Source organism: Pipistrellus kuhlii, unplaced genomic scaffold, assembly GCF_014108245.1.
Source record: "Pipistrellus kuhlii isolate mPipKuh1 unplaced genomic scaffold, mPipKuh1.p scaffold_m20_p_3, whole genome shotgun sequence".
Classification (NCBI taxonomy): domain Eukaryota; kingdom Metazoa; phylum Chordata; class Mammalia; order Chiroptera; family Vespertilionidae; genus Pipistrellus; species Pipistrellus kuhlii.
This window is the reverse complement of record NW_023425529.1, coordinates 172557371-172571767: the sequence shown is the minus strand read 5'-3', so window position 1 is coordinate 172571767 and position 14397 is coordinate 172557371. Positions and strand designations below refer to the sequence as shown.

The 14397-nt window shown below is 38.2% G+C and overlaps 1 pseudogene; it reads left to right on the top strand.

Moving 5' to 3' along the window:
• The window catches only part of LOC118729723, a 34483-nt pseudogene extending 20477 nt beyond the window's left edge, over positions 1-14006 (top strand).
• The last annotated feature ends 391 nt before the right edge of the window (positions 14007-14397 follow it).

Genomic DNA, 14397 nt, shown 5'->3' with positions numbered 1-14397 from the left:
ATATATATATACACCCTTTTTCAGACTGCTTTCTTGCACTTAGCAATACGCATTTATGGTTCATCCATGTCTTTGTGTAGGTTTCCAGCTCCTCTAAATAGTATTCAATTATATGGATATACCATGGTTTATTTATCCATTTACCTGTTTACTTATCCATTTATATTTTGGTTGCTTCCAGTTTTGGGCAATTATGAATAAAGCTTCTATTAACACGTACATGCAGGTTTTTATGGGCATATACATTTTCAAATTAGTTGAGTAAATACTTAGTATTATAATTGCTGGGTCATTTGGTAAGATTAGGTTCAGGTTTGGTGAAAATGTATCAAATTATCTTCCAAAACATCTCTAACATTTTGCATTTTTATCAGTAAAGATTAAGAGTTCCTGTTACTCCACATCTTTGCTAGCAAGTCATATTATCAATTTTTTAAAAGATTTTGTCACTCTAATAGATGTGCTGAGGTATCTCATTGCTTTAATTTGCATTTCCTTGGTGACATATGATATTGAACATCATTTCATATATTAATACTTATCTTTCATCTATATATCTTCTTTGGTTCAGATCTTTCTCCCCATTTAAAATACAGTTTTAAAAACCAGTTGTGACACCCTTAGGGGTAGCTTAAGAGAGGCATTTTGGATGGGAAATATGGCAGGGAGATGGCATAGGCACTGGGTTTGAAGATGCATTTGCCTAACAAGATATGTTTTTACTTAGATTTGAGAAGAGGGGGAAGGAGTAGCACAAAACTCTATAAAATACCTCTTGGCCTTTCCACTGATTAGGACTTCAGTTATTCTTTTTTTTCTAAATCTCACTTGGAGATATTTTTCCATTGAAATTTTAGAGAGAGAGGGAAAGACAGAGAGAAATATCAATGTGAGAGAAACACACTAATTGGTTGTCTTCTGCAGAACCCCTAACCAGGACTCAGGCTGGGAGGTCCCTGTGACCAAGGTACATGTCCTTGACCGGAATAAACCCAGGATCTTTTGGTCTGCAGGCTGACACTCTATCCACTGAGCCAAACTGGCTAAGGCTTCAGTTATTCTTAAAACCTGTCTTTATTTCAGCTTCTTATTTAATATTTATAGTGATTGTATAGAATATATGCAAAGGATCCAAACTTTTTAAAATCCTATTTTTATTCAGTTTGCATTCAAGTACTTTAAAAATAGGCATTTCATCAGAGATAATGTTATGTCTCCTTACCTTGCTATATCCAGGACTGTGTGTCTTTAGACTGTTATCCACTCTTTCCTAGTAATACAGAATTAGGCTATGGCTCTCAAGTAGGCAGTTTTGAGAAGGAAAATTCTAGATGCTGCTCTTTAGGGATAAACTGATAATCACACCACAGTGTTAGACCCAAACAAACCTACATATACATCTGGCTTACATCAACAGCTTTCTTGATCTGTGGATAGAAATGCAATGTATATTCTCTGCAAAGCTCACAAAAGAATGACTCCTCCCATTTCAAGGATCTAATGGTTTTAGGGCCCTTGAGGAATCTGGATTAATAGAGGCTACTCAGAGAATTGCAGAATATAGAAGAGCCAGCTAGTGAATGTATAATACTTGGATCCAAAAGCTAAAATGCAATCTCACGAGACAAAAGCAAACAAAGAAATATCCACAGATGTAGTAAAATACTGGTGATGTAAGATTTTCCTATTGTGTTTTTAGCTTTGCAGATGCAGTATGAGATTATATATAGAATGACATTCATTATGTTAGTTTAAAGTACAGATTATGAAGAAGCCCATGTTAATTGTCATCGTTCAATGGTTTCCGTGTTCCCTCATGAGCCTGCTACCTATAATCATCAAAATACTAAGCTGGGGCTTCCATCTGTGGAAAGTCATTCCTGAAAGTAGTTATTTTCCTTTTTAGCATTTAAATCACGCGCATTGACCTGAAACCTAGGATTAAAATTCTATCAAAACAATTGCTGCAATTTTATAAGGTAAACCTCAGTTCACATCCTCTTGGGAGGGTCAGGGTTAGTTGTGTGGCCTCCACTGAAAGGCAGAGGAATCCGAGGTGCAGGAAAGTGATGAGATGCTCGATGTCACCAGTAATAAGTGGAAAGATTTCTGAGGGGACCAGTGATTCTCTAAGGAAATTGAGGTCTTTGTGCCTGAACCAAGTTCCGCCAACCCAACTAAATATATTCCTTCTAACTCTACTGATGGAGATTGGTTTGCGAGTTCCCAAGATGAAAATTTATCTCCCTAATACCTGCTATTTATTATACAAGTTTGTTGAGCAAACTAACAGTGAACACACGATTTTAGAAACAAAAATAAAGGGTTATTATTTTTAATAACTGTAACGAAGTTTTAAGATAGGAAAATGAGTAACCATATAATATTTAGTTGAGTGTTGTAAATTTAAGCAATTCCTATCTGAACATTAATGCAGAAGCTTCCTTACTGGGGCATAGCAGACATCTGGCACCACTTAGTCATTGTTATTTTGGTACTGACATCCTAGAGAGTTAAGACACTGCTTGTTTTAGATTAGTTCAGATTTTTAAACTTCAGGTACCAGCAGAAGTTCACAGAATTCTGGAATTTATATGGGACTGAATAGGACCCTTAAAAACAATTACCATTTATAATCACCTTCATTTCAAGAAGGGAAACATTTTAACCACACACACACAAAAATGGTAAGACAAATAAAAGTATGGTGATTATCACAGTGAAAGTGGGTTAGGGGAGGTAGGGGAGATAAATGATGATGGGAGGAGACTTGACTTGGGATGGTGAACACACAATAGAATATACAGATGATGTATTATAGAATTTTACTCCTGAAACTTATGTATAATTTTATTAACAAATGTCATCCCAATAAATTAATTTAAAAAATTAAAAAACATATTGTCAGAATGAAACTTAGTTCCCCCAATGAATAAATTCATCAGTATAAAAATTTTGTATTTTCCTTCCTTTCTTATTTTTGTTGTTGTTATTTTGTTTTGGTTTCTCATTTTGTAAAAGAGCAATGTTAATTTTGTCATGGGCTGTCATTGGCTTAAAGATCAGTGTCTAAGGCTGTCTGTGATGAAAACTTTTAAGTGATCTGACCAGGATATTTTTACATAGCTTCAATGAAGTGTGATGATATATATCATCTCTTCAAGATAACCTAGGGGACCCAAAAGAGCCTCTCTAGTTGGCCAACGTCAGAACAGATGGAGAAATAAACATATTTATTCCTTCTAATCTGTGTTTTCATTTAACCTCCAAAAATATTAAATGGAAAATCTCTGAAATAAGCAACTGCTAAATTGCATGTCATTCTGAGTAGTGTGATGAAATCTTGCTCAGTCATGCCCTGGATGTGACTCATCCCTTCATCCATGGTCTCCATGCTGTAGTCCCTCCCTGCCTGTTAGTCACTTAGTAGCCATCTTGGTTATCAGATCAACCATTGTGTTCAAGTAACTCTTATTTTATTCTATAAGGCCAGTGGTCAGCAAACTCAACAGCCAAATATCAACAGTGCAATGATTAAAATTTTTTTTGAGAGCCAAATTTTTAAAACTTAAACTTCTTCTAACACCACTTCTTCAAAATAGACTTGCCCAGGCCTTGGTATTTTGTGGAAGAGCCACACTCAAGGGGCCAAAGTGCCACATGTGGCTCACGAGCCACAGTTTGCTGACCACGGAATAAGGCCAAGGAGAAGCCGTACAGTGCTGTCTATAAGTGAAAAGGTGAGTAAAGTACAATAAAACATTTTGACAGAGAGAACCATCCAAATAACTTTTATTACAATGATTGTTATAGTTCTACTGAGTTATGTCATTGTTGTTAATCCCTTATTGTGACACATTTGTAAAGTTAACTTTATCACAGGTATAAGGAAAAACCATAGTATATATAGCATTTTATTTCAACAAAGAAAGAATTTTAATAGTGTTTTTTGGGGACCCCCTGGGGGTCAAAACATATCCTCTGTAGATAAGGGGGGGGGGGAACTACTTTATATGTATGAGGAAAAACTGGCTGGAAAATAAAATACCAGTGCTTTGTGAAAGCAGTAATTGAGGATACATTTCAATTTTAACTAAGACATAAAAGAAGGATAGCGGATCAGTTCAATATTTAATGAGAAATAACAATTCTTAAATGAGACAGGGGCTAATTAAAAAAAATAGTTCTATTTATGATAGGCTCTACAAAGTTTATATTAAAAACGAATTATTTTTGAAAAAGGCATGTGTTTGGAAGGTCAGTTGATCTCCACAGTCATTTCTGCCTGAACTCACTTATATGTGAAATTTCAAAAACAAAGCACACAGCAAAACAGAATAAAAACGAGGAGGATCCAAGATGGCTGCGCCCAGGTGAACACCTAGCCGCAGCCGCACACAACAATTTCAATAAAATACAACTAAAATATAAAACGGACATTGCCCAGAACTACAGGAAGGTTGACTGACTGGAAATTCTACAGCGAGAAGCAAGGAGAAAACCAGAAGGAAGCGCGGAGGAGCTGGAAAAGCCCAAGGTACGGAGACACGCGGCGCGCGGAGAGGACGGAGCCAGAGAGGAGGGAGGCCGAGTGCCTGGCGGGCGTTCCCGAGCGGAAAGGAGAGAAAAGCTCCGACTGTGCTGGGCCCCCAACTGCTCTGAACCCGGTTCTGGGCCAGACCCCGGGGACTCAGGCTCAGCCATAGGGAGCCGGGCTGTAAGGCGGAACCCCAGGGAGAGGCGAAAGGAGGTCCCGGAGGCGCGCACACGGCGCGCAGAGAAGGGACGGTCGGCTGTGCCGCGAGATTGCCCTGACGGGAAGGAGACCTGGGCTCCAGACTGCTCTGAACACCACCTCCAACTCCACTTCCAACTGAACTGAACCCCAATACCGGGCTCATTGGGGGAGAGCATAGACTGTTTGGCAGCAGGCGAAAATCGAGGGCACCTTTCTCTCAGAGGCGCGGGCAGCGAGCACTGAAGGACCCGCATAGGGCGGGGCTGACAGAAGCCAAAGCTGCAGGCTCCACCCTGAAACCCCGTCCCATCTGTAACTGCGAAATGCGACAACAAAATAGATCACAAACGAAAGAAATGGAGGACAAAAAGCGTCTGGATATAGAGTTCAAATCTATGCTTATAAGGTTTTTCAAGAATTTCCTAGAAAAGATGGATAAGGCCTATGAGGATATGAAAAGAGATCAACTAGAATTAATAAGGAGTCAACAAGAAATGATAAGGGATCAACAAGAAATAAAGAATACATTGTCTGAAATAAAAAATATTTTACTGAGTCCTAAAAACAGAAGGGAAGATCGCAAGAATCAAGTCAAAGATTTGGAACATAAAGAGCCAGAAGACACTCCTCCCCAGAAGCTAGAAGGCAAGAGAATCCAGAAAATTGAAGATAATGTAAGAAACCTCTGGGACAACTTCAAGCGAACCAACATCAGAATTATGGGGGTCCCAGAAGATGAGAGAGAGCAAGATATCAAAAACATACTGAAAGAAATAGTGACAGAAAACTTCCCCTACCTGGTGAAAGAATTAGACTTACAAGTCCAGGAAGCGCACAGAACTCCAAACAAAAGGAATCCAAAGAGGACCACACCGAGACACATCATTATTAAAATTCCAAGAGCAAAAGACAAAGAGAGAATATTAAAAGAAGCAAGAGCAAAGAAGGTAGTAACCTACAAAGGAGCACCTATACGATTGTCAGCTGACTTCTCAACAGAAACCATGCAGGCCAGAAGGGAATGGCAAGAAATATTCAAGGTGATGAATAGCAAGAACCTACAGCCAAAAATAATCTACCCAGCAAAGCTATCACTCAGAATCGAAGGCCAGATAAAGAGCTTCACTAATAAAAAAAAGCTAAAGGAGTTCATCAACACCAAACCAGAATTATATGAATTGCTGAAGGGGGTTCTTTCAGAAGAGAAAGTAAACAAAGATAAAAATTATGAACAACAAATACATAACTATCAACAAGTGAATCTAAAAACCAAGGAAATTAAAAAAATCTGATGAACAATATTAACTGTTGAATATAATAGAATCAGAGGTATGGAAGGGGAGTGAACTGACGATTCTTGGGGTAAAGGGGAGAGGGGGGCGTGGGAAGAGACTGAACATAAACTGTGCACCTATGGATGAGGACAATGGGGAGAGGGGAAAGGGCAGAGGGCGGAGTGGGAACCTGGTGGAGGAGAGCAATGGTGGGGGGGGGGGGGGAAGGAACATTTGTAATAATATGAACAATAAAAACTTATTAAAAAAAAATAAAAATCAATAAAAACATTTTTAAAAAATGAAAAAAAAACAAACAAACAAAAAAAAAAAACAAAGCACACAGCAAAACAAAACAAAAACTAGACTCATAAATGCAGAGAACAGGATGGTGGTTGCCAGATGGGGGCTGAGGGGTGAGGTGGGGAGAGAAAAAAAGGGGTTAAGGGCATCAAGCTTCCAATGATAAGGTAAGTCAGTCACGGAGGTGTACTATACAGCCTGGGAAACACGGCCAATAATATTGTACTTTGGTGACCATTTTTCAATTCATACAAATGTTGAATCACTAATATACATAGGAAACTAATATGCCAGTGTATGCCAGTTATACTTCAATAAAAAAGTAAATAAATAAAACGAAAACATTTTGAAGAATGTATCAGCTGTTTGCATCACCAGAGCTCTCCTTCCTGCCTTGTATTATAGTAGCTGCCTGAGACCACACGTTGCTGTCCGTTGCAGGAACACTGATAGGAAAAGCAGAGTTTGTTGGTTCACATAGATCATCACCGAGGGCCGTGAGCAACGTGCAGCTGTTCTTTCATTGCACCAGGAAAGCACATGTGTTGCTGTGTTACACGTGTGTGTGCTCAGACCCCCCAAACTTGCTTCTTTCAGAATAATTTCCCCAGAGTCACATCCCCGCCAAGGACAGCCTTTCCATACCGAGGCGGGCATGCATGCTAGCTGGAGGCTTTTTCTGAAGTTGTGAAGGTTCCGGGTACTTCGCTGGCTGGCTCAAGTATGAAACTGTACAAGTTTTCATATCAAAACAGTGGTCCTTAAATGTATCATCCAAAACACCTCCCCTTTTATTCAAAATCAGGGATAATTAGAAGAGTGACTTCGAAAGATTCCAGCATTGTAAGAGAAAATAAAGTTGTTTAAAGACACGCAAATTATGGTGTTTATTTTTACTTTTCTTTCATAGCAGTAGTTGTGGATACTCTCACGCTCTGCTTGGCTGTTTATGTTTGGTTTCTACATCTGTTTCTTTTCAGCTCTAAGATGCTCTTTTACTCCAATAAGAACAAATTCCTCCCTTATTTATTCTACCAGAGATGACATGGGGAACCCTCATTATCTATGGGATCAGGCGAGACTACAGCAAAAGAAAATGGGTTTTCACGGATAAAATTTACATAATTGAAAACAGAACATTTTATCTCTAAGGTAAGTAGTACCATCTTTTTTTTTTTAACTGCAGCTTTGCAATTCTTATGAAATAAAAAAATAGAAATGAATCAAAAGGAAAAATCAACTCTGTCCCTTTACAAAGTGGTAAATATATATGTCAAATATGTCAAACTTCCTAAGAACTGTAAATGGCTTTTATTAGCAAATTGTTTTATCCTGATATAATTACATTAAGTAATTTGGTTTCCAGAGAAGTTTGAATAATTAAAAAGCACCTGCTGATGTTCTCCAGTAGAGTAAAAAGGTATTTCAATGACACACCAACAGCAGAAACTGATAAAGAAAAGACTTATGTAGAAGGATCACTTTAACTAACCTATTTATTAATTTTCAAATTTCAAGCTTATCATACCAAGACATGCTAGCCATTAGTTATAGATAGATGACATTAGTGAGAAATCAGACATATTGTTGTTTTTTAATGTAACAATGATAGCTGCTTTTCTCTTCTCCTCTTGTTTTGGCTGTTCAATATCCATATGGGAGACAGGAATTCCAGTTGACTTTTTGGGTCACCTATGGAATTGGGATGAATGCTAGCATGGATAAATTATATCCACAGATAAGCTCAGGACATTTAAAAATTATTATTATTATTATTAATATATTTTATTGATTTTTTACAGAGAGGAAGGGAGAGAAGAGAGCCAGAGAGCTAGAAACATTGATGAGAGAGAGACATCGACCAGCTGTCTCTTGCACACCCCACACCAGGGATGTGCCCGCAACCAATGTACATGCCCTTGACCGGAATTGAACCGGGGACCCTTCAGTTTACAGACTGATGCTCTATCCACTGAGCCAAACCGGTTTCGGCAACTCAGGGCATTTTAACTTTTATCTCCCCAACACCTGCCCGCCCCCCTCCAAATTATTTCAGAGTCATTGAGATTCAGCAAAATATGCTGAGTGCTATTTTTCCCCCCATTTCCAACTGTGGCTTATTATCTTAACAGAAGTCTAGGAAAAATAGGCATGAGGAGAGAGATGTTGAATTTAGCACCTCGTCATTAAGGAAGCATGGCTGGATTTGCCATGCTCTTTCCCTTGCAAACCGTGTCTTTTAGCCTTGACAAATAATAGCCTACCTTCTGCCGAGCTTGGTCTTAACCCTTCTCCATGCTTAGTACCTACTCAGAACCTGACTGAGATAAAGGGTCCAGCTGCTGCAGAAGCCAGCTTGCATGGCACAAGCAGGATTAGCATCTATTCTCAGAGATTGATTGCCTAAGCATGGGGACAGCTGTCCTGTCCGTCATCCTAACCACTTTGGACCCGCGGATTGTTCTCACCTCATTCTGTGGTCGAGCTGAGGCTGGAAGAGGCTGCGCTGAGAATGAGAACATGACAGAACACCTGGAACTGTGGCACCTGGTCACACAGGGGCTTTAATGAAACAGGCCCTCGTTTCTCTTCGGGGTCTGCAGTGATGACAAGACCACATTTGCTAGTTGTCATGCACTGCTCAGTTCTTTCCATAAAAAGCACTCTATGTGGGGCTAGGGGTGGCTGGATGGCTAAAAAGAAACTCTGTTAAAAAAAATTCCAATGTCACAGGAACATAAAGTATAGCGTAGGGATATGGTCAATAGTATTATAATAACTATGTGTGGTGTCAGGTGGGGGTACACACGAAACTAACACAAAATAATATTGAATGTAAACTGTTAATGAAAAATAAAAAAGAGCCTAAAATGTTAGGAAGAATGACTAAGGCATATTTTAAGAAAGAAAAAAAAAAAAAATCCCAATGTACTCTGGCTATGTTTTTTAAAGTTTGGACTATCCTGAAAGTAGATATTTTTCTATTTATTTTGGAGATCAAGTAGCAGATTCAAACCAAGACCCCCTCAGTTTATTTCTTTGTAAATATTTTGTAAATTTACTTATTGTATTTTCTTACTTTTTCCCCCCAAAAAGGAATCATTCTGATTTCTCTGATTTTAGGGAAAAATAGACTTGGCCTTTAATCTTTAAACCTTTAATATCTAAACACTAGGAGGTGCTATAAGATAACATTAAAGAACATGCACCCCCCTCCCTCCCACAGATTTATGGGTTTGTAATTCTAGTTACACAAAGATTATTAACAAAACTATTTCCTCTGGAAAGTCCTCAAAATCCAAATTCTAAGGTATCCAGAATAGCAGAACATCCCTAGATCGATCAAGGGTGGACAATAGCCTTGTCAAGACTTCAGGGCTATTAGTCAAGATTTGTGGAGAGACAGTTTCGACATGGCTGTAACCAGAAACTATTTGTGGAAATGTAGTAACTAAAGAATATTGATACTGTTTTTTATTTTGTGCAGCACTGTTTAAAATGCAATCAGAAAACCAGATGAGACTGTCAAGTGAATTCTAGAGTCTGTGTATTACTTCTTTCATGCATGAATATTCACTCTTCCATCTACATTATCAGGTAAGACTATGAAGACCATCAGGTACATAGTTAAAGAGAAACTCATTTGTAATTTTCTACTGAACTAATAGGGAAAACATACCAAGAGACAATTTTTAAAAACTATCAGCTTCAACAAGAAGTAATTTACTTAGAATGAAACTACAATTTGAAATGTGCAATCTGATGAAGTTTGACAAATATGTATAGTCATGTAACCACCACTAAAATCATGATATAGAACATATGTATCACCCCAAAAATGTTTCTTCATGCCCCTTTTAAATTAATATTATCACACCACATCCTGGACCCTGGCCACCACTGATCTGGCTTTTCTATAACTGTACTTTTAATTTCCTACAATTTTATATTATCTTTTATGCTCAATTTTTTAACTTCTCATAATGCTTTTAAGGTTCAGATTTGTTGCCTCTATTAGTAGTTCATTCAATTTCATTACAGAGTGATGTTTTATTACATGGATATATCTCAATTTGACTTATATTCAGCACTTGAAAATTTGTGTTCTTTCCAGTTTGGAGATGTGATGAATAAAGATGCAATGAAGCTTCAAGCCTCTTGTTCCAGCCTTTTATGGACACATGCTTTTCTTTTTTCCTTTCCTTTCCTTTTTTTTTTTTTTTGGCACAAAAGTTAATAGTTTATTTAACCAACATATAATACAACATAGCAGGAAATTAACACTGATACAATATTGTTAAGTAATCTACAGACTCTGCTCAATTGGCAACTGTCCAAATTGTTCAGTCTAGGATTATATATTGCATTTATTTGTCAAGTCTCCTAAGGCTTCCAGATCTGAGATACTCAGACTTTCTTTGTATTTCATGACATGTATGAAGAAAAATGGCCAATTATTTTGCAGAATGTCTCCCTCTGTTAATGATATGCTTTTCCTTTTTATTTGAGCATCTGGAATTGGAGTGGATAGAACATGTAGTAGTATATGCTAATCTATTAAAGCAAAAGCTGCACTATTTTCCAAAATGATTGTAGCATCTTACATTACCACCAATAGGGTCTGAAAGTTCCAAACCCTCTATACTTCACCAACACTTGATATAGTCAGTCTTTTTAATTTTAGCCATTCATATGATTTTAATTTGCAATTCTCTAATAGTAAGAATACTGAGTATCGCTGCATGTGCTTACTTGACATATATCTTCTTTGAAATTTTTAATTCAGATATTTTGCCAATTTATAATTGGGTTGTCTTTTTCTATTACTGAGTTGTGAGAGTTTTTTATACATAAAAATATACATCCTTTATCAGATTTATGCTTTACAAATATTTTCTTTCTGCTGGCTTGTGGTCTCATTTATTTTTCAAAGAGAATAAGTTTTTAATTTTCATGAAGTCTTCCTTATATATATTTTAAATGGATCATGCTTTTTATATTGTTGCTAAGAAATCTTTGTTTGACTCAAGGATAAAGTTTTTCTCTGAAGTTTTCTACTAAAAGTTTTATAGTTTTCAAGTTTACATTATACCTGGGGTTATTTGTGTTATTTGTATAAGTATGAAGTTGGATCCAAGTTCATTTATTTTTGCATAATTTTGCACTTTTCTAGTGTTCTTGATTTAAAAAGACTACCCTTTTCCCATTGACTTGCTTTCACATCTTTATCAAAAATCAATTGTGTGGGGGGTTTATTTCTGGGATCTATATTTACCTAATGACCCAATTTTCTGTCTTTGCACTAATACTAAAGTGTCTTGATTACTGTATCAAAGTCAGCTACATAATTTGTGGGGTCCAGTTTAAAAGAAAATATGGGTCCTTTTGTTAAAAAAATATTGAGAATTTCAAGGCAACGATAGCAAAGTATTGCACAAAGCATAGGGCTCTTCCAGAAAGCTGGCCCTGAATGTAGAGTTATAATATTAATTGTGTGTGTGTGTGTGTGTGTGTGTGTGTGTGTGTGAATCCTCGCCCAAGGATATTTTCCCCCATTAACCTTTAGAGAGAATGGAAGGGAAGAAGTTTTCTCTTTCTGTTCAGCATTTTCTTTTCCAGTAATTTCCTGAAAATTCCAAACCACCTTATTATCCTCGGATTCTCAGCTCCATCTCTACCTAGTTGGTCCACCATGCTCTACTTGGGTTCCTTGCATCAGCTCTGGGGACTAGGAATTTCCTCAAGGCAATATACTTAGGACAGTCATATGGATGACATAGTTTTTGTTTCTTTTCTCTCTGGGATCACTCTCCTTCATTGAATGATGTCCAGTGTTTTGAAAACCATTGTTACATATATTCCGTCTGTTTTATATTGCTTTTGTTACTTCAAGTTAGAGGTTGGATGGTAAATCTAGTCTCTTACACTTCAATTTTTTTTTTATATCACTCCCCAGCCTCTGGCTTAAGTTTCTATATGTATTTATTTTTCTCTCTCACTAAAGGTCACATACTCTATATTCTTCACTTTTTGGTAAACACAGTGAATGAAAAACTAAATGAAAGGTATGATCTAAAGGAGATATTGACAATGAACATGAAAATCTTAAAGCTTTCTATATTAACTATCAAATTCTCTTGACTTAGAATTGTTCCGTATTAATAATGAGTAGCTCTTTTCTAAAGATCTTGAAGCTTTTTTTTTTTTACTAATAATTGTCCACTGTTTTTGTAGTACTCCAAGGGTCCCTTTTCCTTAGATTGTAGAAGAGAAAGCAGAACATTTAGAAAAATTTTTGGAGTGTCAAGAAAATTTTGTTTGCATTATTAGATCAATGAAAATATTGAAGCTCTTCAATTCTGAAAAATACTGAATATGCAAATTAGAGTGCTAATTTTAATTTGTTTTGGGTAGGTTAGTAATAATTATAATTTAAATTTAAGCTCTTGACATTTCTTTCTTTTTAAGTCAGTTCTAAAAGGGCTCTACCTTAGTGTTAATTACACAAATTCTCGTTGAGAATAACTGAACCAATAGAGTTAAAAGAATATCCAATGGTGCATTACTCTTAGTTTCTAGTATAAAAAGTCTCTTTTGATTTATGGTGTGACAATATCTATAGCCGTTATAGTCCAGTTCTGATAAATTTTTATTTTACTTGAAAGAATTGGTTCAAGCTTTCTGCACTGCCCAGGGAGGGCTCCATACAGCGTTGTTCTCGGTTCCCTCATAACTTAAAGGGAAACTTTTCACATTGGAGCCCTTGATGTCCTGCAAATGAAGGAGGATGTCCTCAAATTCCTTGTAGTAGGAACCCACTTCGGTGTCACTAACCTTGACTTCCAAACGAAACAGTACATCTACAGAAGGGAGGATGATGGTCTCTACATCAATCTGAGGAGAACCTGGGAGGAGCTTCTGCTGGCAGCCCGTGCCCACGTTGCCATTGAAAACCCCGCTGACATCAGTGTTATCTCCTCCAGGACACTGGCCAGCGAGCTGTGTTGAAGTTTGCTGCTGCCCCTGAGCCCCTCCTATTGCCGGCGGCGTCACATCGGGGACCTTCACCAACCAGTTCCAGGCAGCCTTCCGGGAGCCAAGACTTCTGGTGGTGGCTGACCCCAGGGCTGCCCAGCAGCCTCTCACAAAGGCGTCTTATGCTAACCTGCCCACCACTGCTCTGTGTAACACAGACCCTCCTCTGCTCTATGTGCACATCGCCATCCCTTGCAATAAGGGGGCTCACTCAGTGGGTCTGATGTGGTGGATGCTGGCCCGGGAAGTACTACGCATGCGTGGCACCATCTCCCGTGAACACCCGTGGGAAGTCATGCCTGATCTTCCCTTCTACAGAGATCCCGAAGAGATTGAAAAGGAAGAGCAGTCGAGGCTGGAAAGGCTGTGATCAAGGAGGAATTTCAGGGTGAAGGGACCGCTCCTGCTCCCGAGGTCACTGCTGCGCAGCCTGAGGTCACAGACTGGTCTGAAGGTGCAGGTGCCCTCTGTGCCCAGTCAGCAGTTTCCTACTGAAGACTGGAGGGCTCAGCCTGCCCCTGAGGACTGGTCTGCAGCCCCTAGTGCTCAGGCTCCTGAATGGGTAGGAACAGCCACTGAGTGGTCCTAAGCTGCTCTTCCACAAATTCCCAACAGATTGGAAATAAGGTTGATGGAAAAGAAACAGCTTCTAAAAATATATATGTATGTATATACACTGAGTGGCCAGATTATTATGATCTCTGAATGCATAATAATCTGGCCACTCAGTGTATGTACACACACACACACACACACACACACACACACACACATATATCTTAGAGGCCCAGTGCATGAATTCATGCATGGGTATGGTCTGGCCAGCTTGGAAGAATGTCAACAGACATGGGTGGTTGGCTGGCTTGCCTCTGGTCAAACTCCTGGTTAAGGGGACAATTTGCATATTAGCCTTTTATTATGTAGGATATACACTGAGTGGCCAGATTATTATGCTTTCAGAGATCATAATAACCTGGCCACTCAATGTATAGATTGGTTCAAGGTAAATTTTAAGCTTTATAAAATACTCCCTTTCACTTTATCTAA